Here is a 19,750-nt window from a genome sequence, read left to right as displayed (position 1 = left end):
AGCCCTAAAAGGTAAGAAATACCTAAACGCTACTAATAGATAGGAACTAAAGTATAAACTCCTTAGTTAAACTATATACTATAATAATAAATATATAGTATACTTAAGCAATAAGAATAGTACTAGATAGTTCTTAAAGCTATTAAAGAAGACCCTTATAATAATATAACGAAAGGATCTTAAAATATAAATATAAGTTAAATTCGTAGAACTAAAATGCCCTTATCTTAAAGGAGTCTCTTAAAACTAGATTAAAAAGAACGGTAAATAATTCTAGGAAGATATATAAAATAAAAATCGATAATAATAATAAGTAGTTTATAAATAATATAATAAAGAAGATATAAATATAGCCCTTATACTTACGAAACTTAGATAGTAACCTAAAAAAGAATAATAAAGTATCGACGATATAAGCTTTAAAAAATAAGAAATACTTAGAGAAATAAAAGATAAGAACGAACTTATATTACTACCCTTACTATTAAGGGAAAATACTATAATTAGAGAATATACTTTATACTTTAAAGAATTTAAAGAAATACTTAAAATTAAAACCTAATAAATACCTTAAATTCTTATAGAAAACTAATAAGCTATACTAATTCGATATTAATTAGTACTATATAAAGGAGATTATACTATAGCTATTACTATAGTTAAGACCTTTATAGCTCTATAATAAGAATAATAACTATAAGGAGAATTTAAAGATAATCTATAAATACTACTTACTTATAAGTACTATAAGTATATTTTATAGATATTATACGTCTACCTAAATTATATAATATACTTTTAGATAAAGGTATAATATAATACCTTCTTAGTTAAGTTTAAAGGATAAGTACTTTCGAAACCTTACCTAAGTATAAAACTAAACTACTAGAAAATCGATTAATACTACTTAAACGACTAAGTTATATTATTAGAACCTAATTACGGTACGCTACTTAAATACCGCGATAATTACGGTTTATTAATAAGATATCTTTTAGAGATATATAATATCTATAAATACGCTAAAATAAAAGAATAGTATAACGTTACTCGCTTTAAGGTATTTAAACCCTTAATCTTTTAAAGACTTATATAATAAGTTAAATATAATAAAGACGATTATAATAAATATATATACTTAAACTATAGAGTTTATAAATATAAAAAGTATAAGTATAGTATAAATAATATAATAATATACTAAAAGATTATTAGTAATATATATAAAGGCTATAAGCTATATTTAACTAAGGAAGAATTAATATAAAAATACTATATATAAAGTAGAAAGATATAGAACGAAAACTTAACCTTTAGTATAAAAATAAATAGAATTATAAAGTATAGTATATAATTAACTATAAAGTAGTATAATATAAACTATATAGCGTTAAGAAATAAGAAATCTTTAATTAGCTATAAGAAATTAGTCTCTTAAGCCTTAATATAATACTACGCGACGAAAATATAAAGAAACGATATTAATAATAAATTAAAGAAGAATACTTAAATAAAACGAATAAAGACTAGGTAAAAAATAAGGTATACTATTTATAAAAGGGCTATAAACTAGTATAATATAATAAGATCTAAGGACCTTATATATAGTAACGGTAAGTTATAGTAATTAAATAGTATTAAATATTTAAATCGCGGGATATTATATATATATACTTTTAGATTATAGCGTAATAAGTAATTACGTTTTATTTAGAGTTATTAATCGTTACTAACTTATATAAAGATATAAAAAAGATCTATATAAACTTACGAATATTAAAGGAGAGGCCTTTAATTATAATAATAGAATTATTAATATAAAGATTAATTACCTTAATATTAATATCTAAGGCTATAATAAATAAGTTAACTTTAATATTATAAATATTAAAGAATATAACCTTATACTAAGGCTTTTATAGCTATAGAAGAGCAACCTATTAATTAACTAGAAAACTAGCTAGCTATATTAAAATAAAGATATAAGTTTCTAGGACTAGTAGATTTAGGAGAAAGTAAAATTTTATAATAATTTAGCTATTAAATAAGATAAAAGGGATAACCGTTTAAGTAAATTATTATAGGCTTTAGCGATATAAACGAAAATAGTAACTAAATTAGCGGATATAATAAAATCGACTAATAAGACTTACGTACTAACTAATATAGCTATATAACCTAGTATTTAATATAAATAAAATAAAGGATATAATATAAAGATTTAAAGAGTTATTACTACTCTAAGGAAAGACCTTAAATAAATTAATAAAGAGCTTAAGTTAAGAGAAACTAGCTCTTAAAAGAAAGAATAAAGCTTATAAAATAAAATAAAGAATATCCCTTAAGAATACTAAAAATATAATAAACTCTTTAAAGAAGAACTTAAGATAAGGTTACTTAAATATAGCTAATAGGACTATAAAATTTATCTTAAGGATAGAATAACGCTAACGTTTTATAAGATCTATAACCTAAACGAAAAGTAACTATAAACGCTATATAACTACCTTAATAAGAATCTATAAAAGGGATATATATAAACGTTAATATCTAAAGTAAGCTACCTAGTTATATTTATTTTAAAGAAAAATAGTAAGCTATAACTAATTATTAACTATAAACGCTTAAATAATATTATAATAAAGGACTAAATACTATTACTACTTATATCGGAACTATAAGATCGACTATATAGTAAAAAATAGTTTATAGCTCTTAACCTTAAAAGCGCTTATAACTTAATATATATAAAAAAAGGATATAAATAAATAATAGCTTTTAAAACGAAATTTAAACTATTTAAATATCTAGTAATACTATTTAGACTTATAAATATACTAGCTACCTTTTAATAGATAACTAATAATATCCTATATAAATACTTAAATATCTTTATAGTAGTATACTTAGATAATATCTTAATCTTCTTAAATACCTTAGAAGAATATAAAGAGTATATTTATAAGGTACTTTATATACTTTAAAATATAAAGTTAGTAGTTAAACTAAAGAAAAGTAAGTTCTATATATAGGAAGTAGACTTCCTTAAATATACAATCTTACTAAGAGAGATATAAATATAATAAGATAAAATTAACTTAGTTAAAGAATAGCTAACGCTAAAGAACGTTAAAGATATATAAAGTTTCCTAGGATTTATAAATTACTATTAATAATTTATTAAAGATTTTAGAAAGATTATAGTACTACTATATAACTTAATAAAGAAGGAAAAAGAATTTATATAGGTTAATAAAGCTAACGAAGCTTTTAAATATATTAAGACTATAATTATATAAGAACTAGTCTTAACTACCTTTAATTTAAAATAATAAATTAAACTCGAAACTAATATATTAAACTTTACTCTAAGAGTATAAATTAAATAAAAGGACGATAAAGGAAAACTATAACTAATTATATTTTACTCGAAAAAGCTATATAGCGTAGAACTTAATTACCTTATCTATAATAAAGAATTCCTTATAATTATTTAAGCTTTTAAGGAATTTTAATACTACCTTCTTAGAAGTAAGTATAAAGTTAAGGTCTATATAGATTATAAGAATATCTTATACTTTATAATAATATAATAGTTAAATAGATAATAGATCTAATAGGCTAAATACTTATTAGAATTTAACTATAAAATAATCTATAGAAAAGGAATAGAAAACGGTCGAGCTAATACCTTTAGTCGACGAAGTAACTATAATATAAGAGTACTTATAGTAAAAGGATAGCTCTTAGAAATTAACGAAAATAAGAACTACTAATAATAATAGCTAAATATAATATTTAAAGTATAACCTAATAACTTAATATACTAAAAGATCCTAAAATAGATAAAAGAATATAAAGTATTAAACGGATATAATATAGAATATTTAGAAGTTTTAATATATAAAAATAAAATCTAAATACTATTAAAATTATAAGATAAAGTTATATAAGATATATATAAATATTTAATATATAGATACTAAGGAATCTAAAGAATAATAAAACGGATTAAATAATAATATAACTTTTTATAGCTTAAAGAAGTAGTATAATAAGTTATTAAAGAATATAAACTTTATATATAAAGTAAAGCTAAACGATATAAACTATATAAAGAAGTATAACCGCTACTAGTACTAAAAAAACTATAGGATTTAATAGCTTTTAACTATATTATAAAGCTACTACTATTAAAAGAACTTAAAACTAATATTAAGTATAATAGTATATTTATTATTACTAATAGATTAATAAAGTATAAATACTTCTTCTTATATAAAGAAGTAAGTAATATAAAAGAGCTAGTATATATATTCCTATAAATAATTATTAGTAATTATAGACTATTAAATAAGATTATCTTTAATAAAGAAAGTATATTTATAGCTAAGTTTTAGTAAGCTCTTATAGTATAATTAAGAATGAAATATAAGCTTAGTATAGCTTATTACTTATAAATAGATAAATAAATAGAACGACTTAACTAAATCTTAAGGTATATAAGTAAAAGCGGAATTTTAGGAAATTAAGGAATCACGTAAGACTATATAATAGAGGGGAAGAAGGAGTATAAGGTAGGATTTTCAACGGAATTTATTAGTAGTATATTAGTATATAGAAGAGGTATTAAAGTTAATAATTCTCTATCTATCTACTAGCGGACATGCTATCTTATATAGATAATTATAGCTAAACGGAAGAACCTTTCGGGACTAGATTTAGGCTGCCGTATAGCCCTAAGACTAGGGAATTCCGTGATACCTCGAGTGAATCTAGAAGTGTCTTAGTTCCACTAATATTCGTGTTTAAAGGAGGTTGGTCGTGCCGGTGTTCTTAAGAGGTCTTAGCTAGCATTCTAAGCTAGCTCTATTCCTTCGATTCCCGATTATACGATAACCGGCAACCCGTTTAATATATAATAACATATAAAATAACGAGCGATTCTTACTCTATAGGATAAGATTTTATCTATAATTAATATACTACTTATTAGCTTATATAATCGGGAGAGTATATTATAGCTGCTTTATTTATAGTAGGAACACCGTTCCTTATACTAAACGCTTAAATAATATTTATAATACTATATTAACTATAAATAAAACGATTAAGTTAAATAGCTACTAATAGTATAACTAGCTTATAATAGCTTAGTTATAAAGATAACTAAACTCTTACTAATATACGCTAACTATAGATATAACCTAGAAGTATTTAAGGTTACTTAATAAGGACTATAAGTAAAATAAGCAATACTATAAGTAGATTAACTATAAAAATTATATAAAGAAATATAATAAGAGCTTTAATTTATTAAAGAATAAATATCTACTTACTATAATCGGAAAAGATTATAAGGACTAATCTTTTAAGAGGGAGATATAGTCTACCTTATATAACGAAATATTAAGATAAAATAACTAAGTAATAAATTAGATTTTAATAAACTTAGACCGTTTAAGGTTAAGAAAACTATTTTAAAAGTTAACTATAAACTTTCGCTACTAATAATAATATAGATATACCTAATATTTTATATCTTATTATTAAAACTAGCGCTATAAAATACTAAATTATAGGAAAAAAATAAAGTTAATAATAATTAAGAATATAAAGTAAAATAAATACTAAATATAAGAAAATAAGGTTAGTAATAAGAATACCTTATTAAGTAAAAAGGATATAGACTAAAGGATAATACCTAGGAACTACTTAAGTACTTAACCTATAATAGTTCCTTACTTTAATAATTTTACTAAAAGGTTTAAGAGGGATTAAAGGACTAAGATCTATAAACTCCTTACTAATACTAAATAAGGATTAATTCGCCTTATTAAGAACGCCTAATAATTATAAGTTATTTACTACCTAATACTTATATATATTAAGTATAGGTAAAACGCTATCCTTAGTATCTACTTCTTAGATATTATAACGAAATAACTTAGAACTCTTTTCCTTTATATAATTCTAAATCTTTTAGATATAAGCTAAACGATTAACGGCGATAGATATTTACGACTAAAGGTTTATAAGCTATACTTAAAGCTCTAATAAGGCTTCCCTAGCTTCCTCCTCTTTAAAATATAGCCTACGCTACTCTATTAATAATTTAGTTACTAAAAGAAATATATTAGCTACTATATATAGAAAGAATTAAAAGATACCTATAAGAAGAGGCTACTAAAACACTATTATAATAGGGATAACTACTAGTAATATAATTATTATAGCGCGAAGAATTTTCGGCTATCTAATAATTTATCTTCTTTACCTTAAAGTATTAAGTATATAGTATATTAGTAGGATCTCTACTTAAGTCGATATATTTAGTAAGAGTAGCGCTCTTAGAGGCTTTTTAAGAACGAATTTTTAGTATATAACTAGATATACTATTAGTAGTATATCCTAAAAGGATAAAGAAATAGAGAACGATATACTTATATATAATATAATAAGGGTATATTTATATATAGCGGCTAAGGTAGCTATAGTAGGTCTTATAGATAAAACTAAAAGGAGGGGAGATATTATATTATAACTATAGCTACTAGGCTGCTAATAGTCGACCGCGTTAAGTATATAATATAGTCTAATAGATAAATAGTTAGCATAACTATTTAATAGATATAAGATTAAGGGGATCGTAAAGATCTAAGTAATCTAGGATTAACGAGATTACTATACTTTATATAATTTAACGTTAGGGATTATAGCTAGGCCTATAATCTAAGGATAGTCTCTATAGGTATATATAGCTACTTACTTTTACTCCTTTAAATAGATAGCTCGATAGCTTTTAATATAGATCTTTATTATAATTCTATCTCTAATTTTAATTACTTAGTTATAGTCTATAGTTTATAACCTCTAACTTATTATTAATATAATATACTTATTATTACTTAGACTACGCCTTATTATATTTACTAATATAAACCCCTTAATAGGTTTATTCCTTAAGAATAATACTAGTCGTTATACTTACCTTATATCCTCTTTAAGTTTATATTTAACTTAGTACTTAACGACTAGTATAAAAATATACTCTTATATTCCTATTTTACTATTATTAAGAAATAATAAGTATAAGGAGGCTCTATAAAATAAGCTAGTAAAAAGAGGCTCTATAATATAGTTTAAGGGAATAATATAAAAGTCTTTAACTATTATAAGTTATAGGCTTAGGCTATAGCCTAAGCCGTATAGTTATATATAAAAGGCCGGATCCTATATATATATATATAAGCTAGCCGCGTATAAGAGAGCTCTATATAGCTTATTAATATTATCCTATAGATAGTACCTATATATATACCTCTACCTACTCTATAATAGTATAAGCTATTAACTAATAGATCTAATAAATATCTCTTTAAAGAGGGCGCCTCTTCCTTAAGGAAGTACTCTGCCCTTCCTTAAATAGATAGGAAGTATCGTAGCTATCTTAGAAGCAATTAAAAGCGCGATAGCTAGTAAGAAGGATAAGGTTCTCGCTATACTAAGGGAGCTATCTATAAGACTAGCTTTAACCCTTATAACCTCTATAATACCGGTTATAGTAGCGATACTACTAACGTAAAAGCCGCTCCCTTAGCTAACTTAGGATAGTAAGCTAGAGTCCTTTTACTTCTTCCTTAGCTAGCTATAGACGAAGTTTATAACCGATAAGAAATAAGGCCTAAATAGCTATTACGATATAGCGTAGTATTCGCTCCTTTATATACTACCGGAGCCCTAGATATAGTAGATCTTTAGATTCTAAGATAAGGGTAGCCTTAAAGGTAAACGCGACCTATAAGACTTCTTTTAATACCTTATATATATATTCGGTAATATATAGGAGCGGGAGAAGGTATAAGATAAGCTATAGACCCTTAAATAAAGAGATAGATAAACCTTTAGTAAATTCCTTCCCGATTTTAAAGAAACGCTTTTATAGGTAGTAGGGACTATAGTATAAAAAGATAGCGCGAAGCTTATATAGCTATAGAATTCGATTATACTAGCCCTATAAGAGCTACTTATCCTTATAATTATACCTATTAGCTACGGCGAGTATATAAGCTAGTTAATAAAGGTAGTATAGGGCTATAAGTAAACGCCGCGTTTTTAAAAGCTCTATAAGTATACGCTATATAATAGCGATAAGATTACCGCCCCTCTATAGGATAAATAACCGGCTATCGATATAAATAAGGATACCTTAATATTAGCTACCTATATAGACTAAGCTAAACGCGGTAAGAAGACGCTATCGACTACCCCTTATACCGCCCTATACTTTAAGTAGCGGGTAAAGTAGGTAATAAGTAAGGAAATTAAAAAGAGGAAGGCTAATAGCCGCTACCTATATTATAGCGCGTTTATATACTTTATATTAAAATGCCCCTTCCTTTTAGCTAAGCGGCCTATAGCGGTTTAAGTAGCGAAGATAAAACCGCTCCTTACCTTAGATAATAAGGAGGACTCCGCCCCCTTAAGCCTAAAGGAAAAAGAGTAGCTCTAAAGTAAAGACGGGCTCTAGAGCTTTAATTACTAGTACTAGTAAAGGAGAAGGAGGAATTATCCGCCTATATAAAAGAGGAGCTTACTTTAATATAGGTTATAATTAATAACTCCTTACTTATTACCGCCCTTATAGATAAGGGCTACTAGTACTACGCTATAGTTAATAAGGCGCTTACGCGAGAGATATAAGTACTAGTAGAAAAGATCGCTTTAAGGCGAGTAAAAGGCGCCTTAAGTATAATAGAAGGTATAGTAATTAAGGGTATTATATAGCTAGCTATAGAGGTTAACGGTTACTATAAGCTTATTATAGCTTATATAATCCCTTAACTAGAGTTTCCCTTAATCCTTAGGAAACCTTAGTTATTATATATAGAGTTATACTTAGTTTTATACTAAAGGAAGCTATAGTTTAGGCCTATATAATAATAAGTCTACTATAATAATAGTTTTATAAGTATAAGACTAAGCGTATAAGCTTTATACTTAGTATAAAAAGTCCTTACCTTTATTTTTATAGGAACTATATAATAGGTAAAGTAAGGGTAAGGCTAGGTAGCGGCTAATATAGTAGTTTATATAGTTAGCTTAGCGGATATTAATAAGGCCCTTTAAATAAAGAAGCTAAAGTCGCTCTTTAAGCTATAGTAGTAGATGCTAAAGCGCTTTTACGACCTCCTACCGCTATTTAAGTCCTAGAAAGTAGATAAGCTTAACCTATATAAGCTAAGGGTAGATTATAGGATCGTACTTTATACTAATAAGAAGGGGTAGGAACTACCTATACTATTTAGACCGCTATATAGTATATTATACGTAGAGCTACTAGTACTAAAGAAGACGCTAAGGGACCTCTTAGATAAGGGTTTTATTTAAGTAAGTAGCTTTAAAGTAAGAGCGCTAGTCCTATTTATATATAAACTAAGGGGTAGGATATAGTTTTATTATAACTATAAGGCTCTAAATATAATTATAAGGCTAGACCGCTACCCTTTACCTTTAATCTTAGATACGCTCTATAACCTTTTAAAAGTAAAGTAGTTTATAAAGCTAGATATAAAATAAGCGTTCTATAAAGTATAGATCTTAAAAGGTAATAAGTAAAAGGGAGCGTTTTATATACGCTATAGCTTATTTAAGTAGCTTATAACGCTCTTTAGCCTCTTAAGAGCGCCCGCTACCTTTTAGCGTTATATTAATAACGTACTTTAAGACTTCCTTAATAAGTTCGCCTTTATATATATAGATAATATCCTTATCTATATAAGCGGCTCTTATAAGGACTATATATAGAAAGTATAAAGGGTCCTAAAGCGCCTTTAACTTTATAGGCTCTACCTCGACTTAAATAAGTATAAATTTAAAGTTAAGAGGGTTAAGTACCTAGGCTTTATTATCTATATAGGTATAAGTATATAGGTTAATCTTATAAAGATCTAAGCGATCTAAGACTAAGCGGCCCTAACTATATAAATAAGTATATAGAGCTTTCTTAGGTTCGCGAACTATTATAAGATATTTATTAAGGGCTTCTCTTATATTATAACGCCCTTAAATAAAGTTACTAGGAAATAGACCGCCTTTTATTAAGGGCCTATATAAGAAGGAGCGTTCTATACGCTTAAGGACCTATTCTCGTAAGCCTTAGTACTACTTTAGTAGGACTTCGACTAGTCGACGTTAGTTAAAGTAGACTATAGCGGCTAGGTACTTAGAGGAACGCTCTCTTAGGAGGTAAATAAGTAAAAGTAACTAATAGCGTTCTACTCCTATAAGCTAACCTTAGTAGAGCGGAATTATACTATTTATAATAAAGAGATACTAGCGATTATTAGCTACCTTAAGTAATAGTAAGTAGAGCTCTAAAGCTATAAGAGCTTTAAGGTTTATAAGGAATAGTATTCCTACTATAAATAAAGTAGCTATAATATACTCTCTTAATTATATAAGTTAATAAGTAGTATATTAATTATAGATAAAATCCTATATTATAGAGTAAGAATCGCTTATTATTTTATATGTTATTATATATTAAACGGGTTACTAGTTATCGTATAATCGGGAATTAAAGAAATAGAGCTAGCTTAGAATACTAGCTAAGACCTCTTAAGAATACTAGTATAACTAACCTCCTTTAAATACGAATATTAGTAGAACTAAGACACTTCCTAATATACTTAAGGTATTACTAAATTCCTTAGTCTTAAGGCTATATAGTAGCCTAAATCTAGTCCCGAAAGGTTCTTCTATTTAGCTATAATTATCTATATAAGATAGTATGTCTACTAGTAAATAGATTAAGAATTATTAACTTTAATACCTCTTCTATATACTAATATATTACTAATAAATTCTATTAAAAATCCTACCTTATACTACTTCTTTCTTTTTATTATATAGTCTTATATAATTCCTTAATTTCCTAAAATTCCGCTTTTACTTATATACCTTAAGAAGGTTCTTATAGACTATAAGAACCTTAAGTACTTTATAACCTACTAGTACCTCTTAGAGCGGTAAGCTTACTAAGCGGAGTATCTCTTACGCTTTAACTTCTCGATTAAGTACTAGCTAAGGCGGGACTCTATAGTCCTAGATATACTTTCCTAGAGGGATTAAGACTAGCTAATAAGAGTAGATATCGAGGCTTAGGATCTATTGCTTATCTTATAAGAAGCGCTATAGACTTATATAAGAGTTTCCTTAGTAAAGGAAGGCGTAGCGCTAATAAATAAGCCTTCCCTTATACCTTTACCTCGGCCCGGCGAGGAGATAGACCGGCCTAAGGGCGCGTACAGCGTAGGTATTTTAAGATAAGGTCCTCTAACGCTTATAGGATAGGATATTATCTCTAGACTATACTTATAAGAGTATACGCTACGTTATTAAGTCTAGCGCTTAACGCTTTAATTTAAAGCTAAAGCTAAAGGTATAAGTAGCTAATTATTATATTAACCTATAAGGGCATCTATATTAATAAGGGAGACTATAGGTACCGGGCGCGCTATATACTATAAAGGCTAAGGAGAAGGATAGACTACTAGAGATAAATAAATAAAACGAGCTTTAAAGGAAGCTAGTCTAGCTCGTTTATAACTTTAGTATTATAAGCTACCTAGGTTAGTAGGGTATAGTAGTAGGCCTCGCGAGGGATTTTTACTAGCCCCTCCTATAGTACTATATTCGCTACTTCCTTTATAACTACGATATTTATAGCTATACTAAGATTTAAAGGGTATAGCTTAAAGGGCTACTTAAGTAGCTTCCGGTACCTAACCGGTTCTATATATATATATAGATAGACTTTATAACGGACTTCTTACTTATAAAGGGCGGTAACCGCTATATATAAGTAATTAAGGACCGACTTAATAAGTCTATAATATTAAAGCTAATACTATTTATAGATATAGAGTCCTATATAAAGCGCTTCTTATAGTACTAGGCTTACTTATATAGCTAGCTAGCCTTTATTATAAGTAATAAGGGATCGAATTAAACTAGCTACTTTTAGTAGTACCTATACTAGCTACTTTAAATTATATAGTTTAATAGGTAAGATTATACCCTTATAGATATTAGCCTATTAAAAGGATAAGACCCTTAGTACTCCCCTTTTAACTTACTTCTAAGTATACTTAAAAGCGTTATAAAGACCTCGATTATCTAATTAAGTATCTTCCTTAATTGTAGTTAATTTAAATTTTTATTTTTCCCCTTTAAAGTAGATACCGCTAGTTATACGACTTTAGTAGAGATAAAGAGGCATAAAGTAAAGAAATCTCTAAGACTTATATTTATAACCTAAGGCCCTTAGAGCTATATATAAGACCGATAATTAGATAATTACGTAGTTAATTACTCTACTAATCCTTAGCTATATACTACGCGTGCTTTAAGTATATACCCTCGACCCTATTAAAACTAGTCTCTAGGGCGTAAACTCGTTATTCCGTTTTATTATACGGCGATAAGTAGCTTTATAAAGCTAAGAATACCTAGAAGATAACGGTATTATTTAGAAAAAATAAAATCTAGGGATTTAATAATTAAAGTAGTAACTACCTTAATAGCTAGAGTTAAGGACCTAATAAGGTAATAGACTTACTAAGAAATAAATAATTAGATAATACCTTTACTAGTAGTAAAGGAAAAGTAATAAGCTAATACTAAAAAACCCTAAGCTCTTATTATCGGCCCTATAACCCTTAATACTAGCGACTTAGTTAAGAAACCACGATCCTTATATAATACTTTAAAAGATATAAATAACGACGATAGTATAATCTAAACTATTCTAGAACCCTACTAAGACCTCTTACTTATATACTATAAGAATATACCCTTATATTCCTATTTTACTATTATAAAGAAATAATAAGTATAGGGAGGCTTTATAGAATAAGCTAGTAAAAAGAGGCTCTATAATATAGTCTAAGGGAATAACCCTTAAAAGACAAAGACCTCTACTAGATATCTATACCTTCCTCTAGGAAAAGCGGGTTAGGATAAGCCTATCCTTATAAACAAAAATATACATAAAATGCATAAGTTAATTACGAGCAGAACGGATACCCTATTGCCTATTTTAGCCTAGCGGTTCCGAAGATATCCGCGATACGAGAATAGGTAGGGCATAGAACATTCTAGTTAAATCCACTACTTATACTAGAACCTATAGTCTTACGTTAACTATCACGCTATAATCAGACCACCTACTAAGTTAGGAAGATATACTATAGATAGAGCTTTTTAAGCACTATAGAATATACTAGAAAGCTAACTAATTAGTCTACTAGTAGGCGAGCAATAGTCTATAAAAGACAAAGGATTTCCCTAGGAGTAGTAGATAGAAAAAGTAAGTTCGCAAGCATCTTTTATAATGCTATTCTTTTAATATATTATTTAGCCCCTTATATACTCGTTATAAATTCCGGACGAAATCCTACCCTATACTCCTTCGACCGATCTTTCCGCTTACGTTATCGATTACCCGATTCTATACTTATTGCTTATACCTTCCTATATATATATACTAATAATATTAATATAAGTACTAATAAGGGATACCTTAATAACCTTAACCTTAGCTCTCCTCTATACGGTAGCTTATAGAGAACGCCTACCTCTTACTAATAGATAAGAAAGTAAGTAATAAGATAGTTATAATAAGATATCCTTTAACTCCGAAAACTCTAACTTTAAATTTTATAACCTTATAATCTATAGGTATACTATATCTAGAAACGCTAGCCGTTAAGAGGGATTATTTAATCCTACTACTAGCGATATAAAGAAAATTAAGGTAGATATTAATAAGATTGCTAATAAACTTAGATATATACTCGCTAAAAGCTAAGATAACCTTATAGGAAGACTCCGCTAACTATAACTCTTACTTATTAGTAAATTTAATAGTAAAAACGTAACTAAATTCCTTAAGAAGTTTAAATAAGAGATATACGTTAACTATATCTACGATAAGGATAAAATAGACTAGCTTAAAGTCTATATCTCCTTTATATAAGCCCCTACTATTAAAATTCTTATAGACGGACTTACTTAAGAAGAAGTAAAGAAGAGACTCCTCTAATACTACTATATATATAATATTAAATAACTAAAAACTACTAACGACCGCTTAAACTATTATAATACTAAAAAGCCTAAGACTATTACGGAAGTTATAGAATAGCTTAGTCTCTACTTATACCTATAATATAAGGTATAACCTAATAGCTAGGAAGAATCTATAGTCTAGTTATACTTTATCTACTATATAATACTAAAGGAGCTTATTATTAACGTTATAGAGAGAAATAGAAAGATATCTAAAGTTATCTTAAAACTCTTATATAAAAGCCTTATCTATATAATTAATAACTACTTAGTACCTCGCTAAGACGTTAAGCGACGAGATATAGTATCTAAAGTCTATAATTAAAAGCTTAAGAACCTAAATAAAGACTAGCTCTTTAAGGAAATTAATAAAGTAATAAAGGAAGTAGAATCTAATAAGGGCGAAGAAAAACTTCCTAAAGAGTTAAAGAAAATAGATAAGAAACCTAGATAGCTTATAAAGGAGATCTTAGACTTAATAAAAGCCTTTAAAGATATAAAGATTAACCTTACTCGCTAGTAAGAGTAGATATTTAACTAGCTTAATAGGGAATAAAGATACGTTAGTAGTAAAGGCTACTCTTTAAGTTATAGATAAGGAGGTAGCGTAAATACTATTAGATTTTACTACTTATCTAATTAATATATATAGTTTTAGGTTAATACTTTTAACTAGCCTAGGAGATACTTTTATTATAGTAAAGAAAGATACTACCCTAATAAGTATAAGGTATACTCTTAGGACTATAAGATCGGATTTATAATATATAAAGTAGTAAATAAGACTCTTTACCTTAAAAGAAAAGATAATAAAAGCGTAATTCCCTTAGTACTTATTAATAGGTTTTCTTAAATAGGTATATATATTTAAAGGCTTATCGTATACTAAGTAGATATATAGCTAGACTCCTTTATATTACTACTTATAAAATATGTTAAAGCTATAGTTATACTATCTTACTTAAATTAAGCTACTAGTAAAAGAGAATCTAGTTTCTTAAACTAGTTCTAGAAATATAAAAGCCTATATAAGTAAAAGCTAAGGAATCTAAAAGTAAGTAATATAAGAAAAGAAGTAAGAAGGATATCGGTTATTATAATTATAGATAATATATAATAAAGTAATATATATAATTAGATAATCTGTATAACTACGATAAGGATTAATACTTATAAGGGGAAAAGATAAAGAGTTAAAGAGGATATAAAAGAAATTAAGATAATAAGAATAGTAAAAACTAGCTTAAAGATTATCCCTATATACTATAGATATAGAGTAGATCTAGATAAGAAGTTTAATAGACTTATAGATAAAATCGTCGGAGAAATTATATATAAAAGAATCTTAATCCCTTTAAATTACTTAATTAACTTTATTCCTTAACTAAGTAAGAGACTTAGTATAAGATATATAGATATAGCTTAAGGTATAGAAAATACTAAATTCTAGACCTTAAAGAAAGTAGAGAGTAATATAAGACCTTATAAAGCTACGATAACGGTTATAAAAGTAGCCGAAGATAATATAGAGAGTAGTTTACTCCTCCTTAAATATCTATAAAGAAAACTTATAGTAGCTTTAGTATAAGTTAAAGAATAAGACAAAGAATACTAGGTCGAACTAATTAAGCTTACTTACCTTACTTATAAAAAATTAGATTATAAGTGCTTAAAAGTTTAATAAGTACTAAAGGAAGTTAGGTTTATAACTAATATAGTTAGTATAACGTAACTAGCCTAAGGACTATTTAATTAATAAACTTTAGAGGTAATAAGACTAAAGAAAGATAAATTTATTATATAAGAAGTAGTACTCTTAATAAGATACTAGGAGATAACTCTAAAAGACCTTATAGCGATTCCTATAATATTTATAAATATAGTCCTTATACCTTTCCGCTTACTTAAGTATATATAAGACCTACCCTATATTTAAGTATAGCTTAGTAGCTAGAAAGCTAAAGTTCTAAGCGCCTTAATCGATACTAAGTTTAAAGGAAACCTTATTACTAAAAAATATATAAACGTATATAGGCTTAAAATCCTACCGATAAGAGTATTAATAATAATATATACTAGGTCCCCTATAGATATAGTTAGGGAGGTAAAGACTAATCTCTATCTAAGCACGGCCTAGATACTAATCTATCTTTATATTACGCTAGATAAAGTCTTAGTCTCCTTTATCCTAGGCATACTATTTATTAAAGCCGCGCGTATATTATTTAATTATTTCCTAAGGAACGGCGATATATAGGTTAAATATTAGATCGGTACTATCTAGGTAGTTACGCTAGTAGTAAGAGCTATTAAATAGGAGCTTTTAAACGAGGTTAATATAGTAAAATCCTTTTAGGCTATAACCTTAATAGTTAATAAAGATATATATAAAAGACTAAAGCTTAAGGAGGCTATATAGGAAATAGCTACCTAGCTCCTAAAAAAAACTTTTTAGGCTTTAGTAATAAAAGTTAAAGAAGATAACCTAAGAGCTACTTAATAATTATAAAGAGAACCCCTTATAGATACCCTAATAGCTAAGATTCTCTTACTAGGAGGTAAGATCCTTAGTTATAAAGGGGGTACTAACTAAGTCCTTAACCTAGCCTACGCTAGTATAAACGAGCCCTTAATAATACTAGTATAATAGTAATTAATTATAAATAAAGGAGATAAGGCGATTCTAGCTATTAGATTTAAGATAGTAAAAGAGATTATTAAAGTTATAGTTATAAAGGCTATAGGAGAATTTAAGAAAAATATTATTAAAGCTAGAAAGAAGTTTAGAAAGATCTAGAAGGTTAAAGTTAAGATAAGGAGGAAACGACCTATTAGATTATATAATCCAAGAGTTAATACTCTCTTTAAAAGAAAAGTAAATAAGATTAACCTTATTAACGATACTTTATTAAATAGCTCGACGCTAAAAGGGGACCTTAACTAAAAGAAGATTAAATAGAATACCGTTAAAGATAAGATATAGCCTAGACCCTACCTAAAATACTTAATAGGAAAATTCTTAAGTATATAGAAAGGAAAGCGGCTAATATAAGAAAGACTTAAAGTAATTTACGAATAATTTAAGGGCTTTCTTATAAAGGTAGAAATCTAGATCTTTAATAGTATTTTATTTAATAAGGAAGTAGCGTTATCCTAGGACTTTATAGAAAGAGGTAGAGTCGACCTAGCTATAGCCCTACTATAGGTTATTAAGATAATAGAATATAAGGTATAGTAAGTAGCCTTAATCTTAATCTTAAAAGCAATAGAGTAGAAAGTTATTAATATCCTTAAAATTAAACTAGAAATAGGAGTCCTTAAAAAAGGGTATAGGCCTTATAGGAACCCTTTTTTCCTAGTAGTAAAGAAAGATAAAGGACTATACTTAATTAATTCCGCTATATATATAAATACTATTATAATAAGAGATATAAACCTACCGCTAAATATAAATAAGTTTAGCGACTACTTCTCGATATATAAGATCCTTTCCCTCTTAGACCTTTTTTTAGGCTATAATTAGATCCCTCTTAATATTAAAAGCTATAACTTAACGATATTCGCGATACTTACTAGCCTCTTATATATATATATATACTCCCTTAAGGGGCTATAAACTTAGTTAGCTAATTTATAAGGATAATATAAAGAATCCTATAAGACCTTATACTAAATATCTATAGGAATTTCCTCGATAATATAGGTATTAAGGGGCCTAATATAATATATAATAATAAAGAGGTAGCGCTAATAGTAAGGAGATTTATCTTTAAATACCTTATTAACCTTAATAAAGTCTTAGTTAACGTTAAACTCTTTAGTTATATAATTATAAGGGCTAAATCGAAATTCTATTAGTAAGTAACTAAAGTTATTAGTTATATCTATAAAATAAATAGAAAGTGCCTTATAAAAGCTAAAGTTATTAAAATTAAAGAATAGATAAGATACTTTAATATAATATATATTAAAGCTTTCCTTAGTATCGTAGGATACTATTAAATCTAAATTAAATAGTTTACTATCTTAGTAAAACCCTTTATAGACCTATTAAAGAAAGAAGTTTATTAGGAATAAGGAGATAAATAAATAAAAGCGATAGCTACCCTTAAGGAAGCTATTACTAATCTAGTCTTTTTAGTATCCCTTAACGTTAGCTTAAGAACAGGAGATATTATTCTAATATATAATACTAGTTCGCTCGGCTAAGGGGCAGTCTTAATATAAATCGTCGACGGAAAGAGGCGCCCTATAAGGTTCGAAAGTAAAACGTAGTTACTAGTAGAAACTAAATATAATATAATAAAGAGGGAGTATAGGGCTATATTAAGTACGCTTAAGAGACTAAGAATATACCTATATAGCGTATATTTTATCCTAGAAACTAACGTATAGGTCTTAGTTAATTAATTAAAAGGTGCCCTTAAAGACGTCCTTAGAGCTATAGTAACTTACTAAATAAGCTATATTTTCCTCTTTAACTTTATTATATAATATATCGAAGGTAAGAAAAATAGTATAGCCGATAGACTCTTAAGAAAGCCTAAAGGACCTTCTAACATATTAGATAGGGAAATAAATGGCGATATTAAAGAATTTATAGACTTTTACTTAAACGTAGTATAAGGGACTAAGCTATAAGGGGACTACTTAAAGGAATCGAGGATAATTATAGACTTCCTTTAAACGTTAAAATAGCTAAAGGGCCTTTCTAAATAAGACTATAGGAAGCTACGTTTAAAGAGTCTAAATTTCTACGTTAAAGATTAAAAGCTTTAGCGACTCCCTAAGAAGGAAGAAAGGGGACCTATACTAGTTATAGATAACTTAAAAGAATAGAAAAGGATTATCGTAAAGTACTACGCGTAAATAGGATATAAAGGACAATAAGTTAAAAATATATTTATAAAGAATAGGTATTAGTAGGCTAGCCTTTAAAATAATATTTATAGCGTAATCTCTTCCTATAAAGAATACTAATACTTTATAACTAAGAGACCCTAGGAAGTTATAACTATAACCGCGCCTAGCTACCCTATAAGTAAGATTTACTTCGATAGCTAGTATATACTATTTAATTATAAGTATTTATACCTTATAAAAGTATAAGACGACCTTACTAAATAAGTAAAAGTAACCTTAGTTAAAGAAATTACCGCGGGAGCTATAACTAAATTTATACTCTTTATTATTTATAAGTATAGCGTAATACTATATAATATAATTAATAGAGGGCCTAAAATAAAGAAAGACTTTAAATATATCTTAAAAGATATAGGTATTAAAGTTATTTAAACTTTAGTATATAATCTAAAGGTAAATATAGTAGTAGAATAAGGGTACTAAAGGTTAATAATAATACTTATAAAAATAGCGGAGAAAAAAGGTAAGTAGATTAGATACCTTAACTAAGTAATCCTTATAAATTAAATAGTAGTTAAAGAGTCTTATAGAATATTAGCTTTCTACTTACTATATAGATAAGAACTAGTACTACCTCTTAAGGTAGAATACTTAACTTAGCGACTAATTAACTAAGATAAAGTAAAGATAAAAGAAGAATTATTTAAAGTATAAGTATAAGTTTTAAAAAAGAAAGAAAAAGATATAGAAGAAG

The sequence above is a fragment of the Hirsutella rhossiliensis genome (assembly GCF_020360975.1).
Source record: "Hirsutella rhossiliensis strain HR02 chromosome Unknown scaffold00004, whole genome shotgun sequence".
Lineage (NCBI taxonomy): Eukaryota > Fungi > Ascomycota > Sordariomycetes > Hypocreales > Ophiocordycipitaceae > Hirsutella > Hirsutella rhossiliensis.
The sequence above is the reverse complement of the archived record's forward strand: the minus strand, read 5'-3'. Positions refer to the sequence as shown.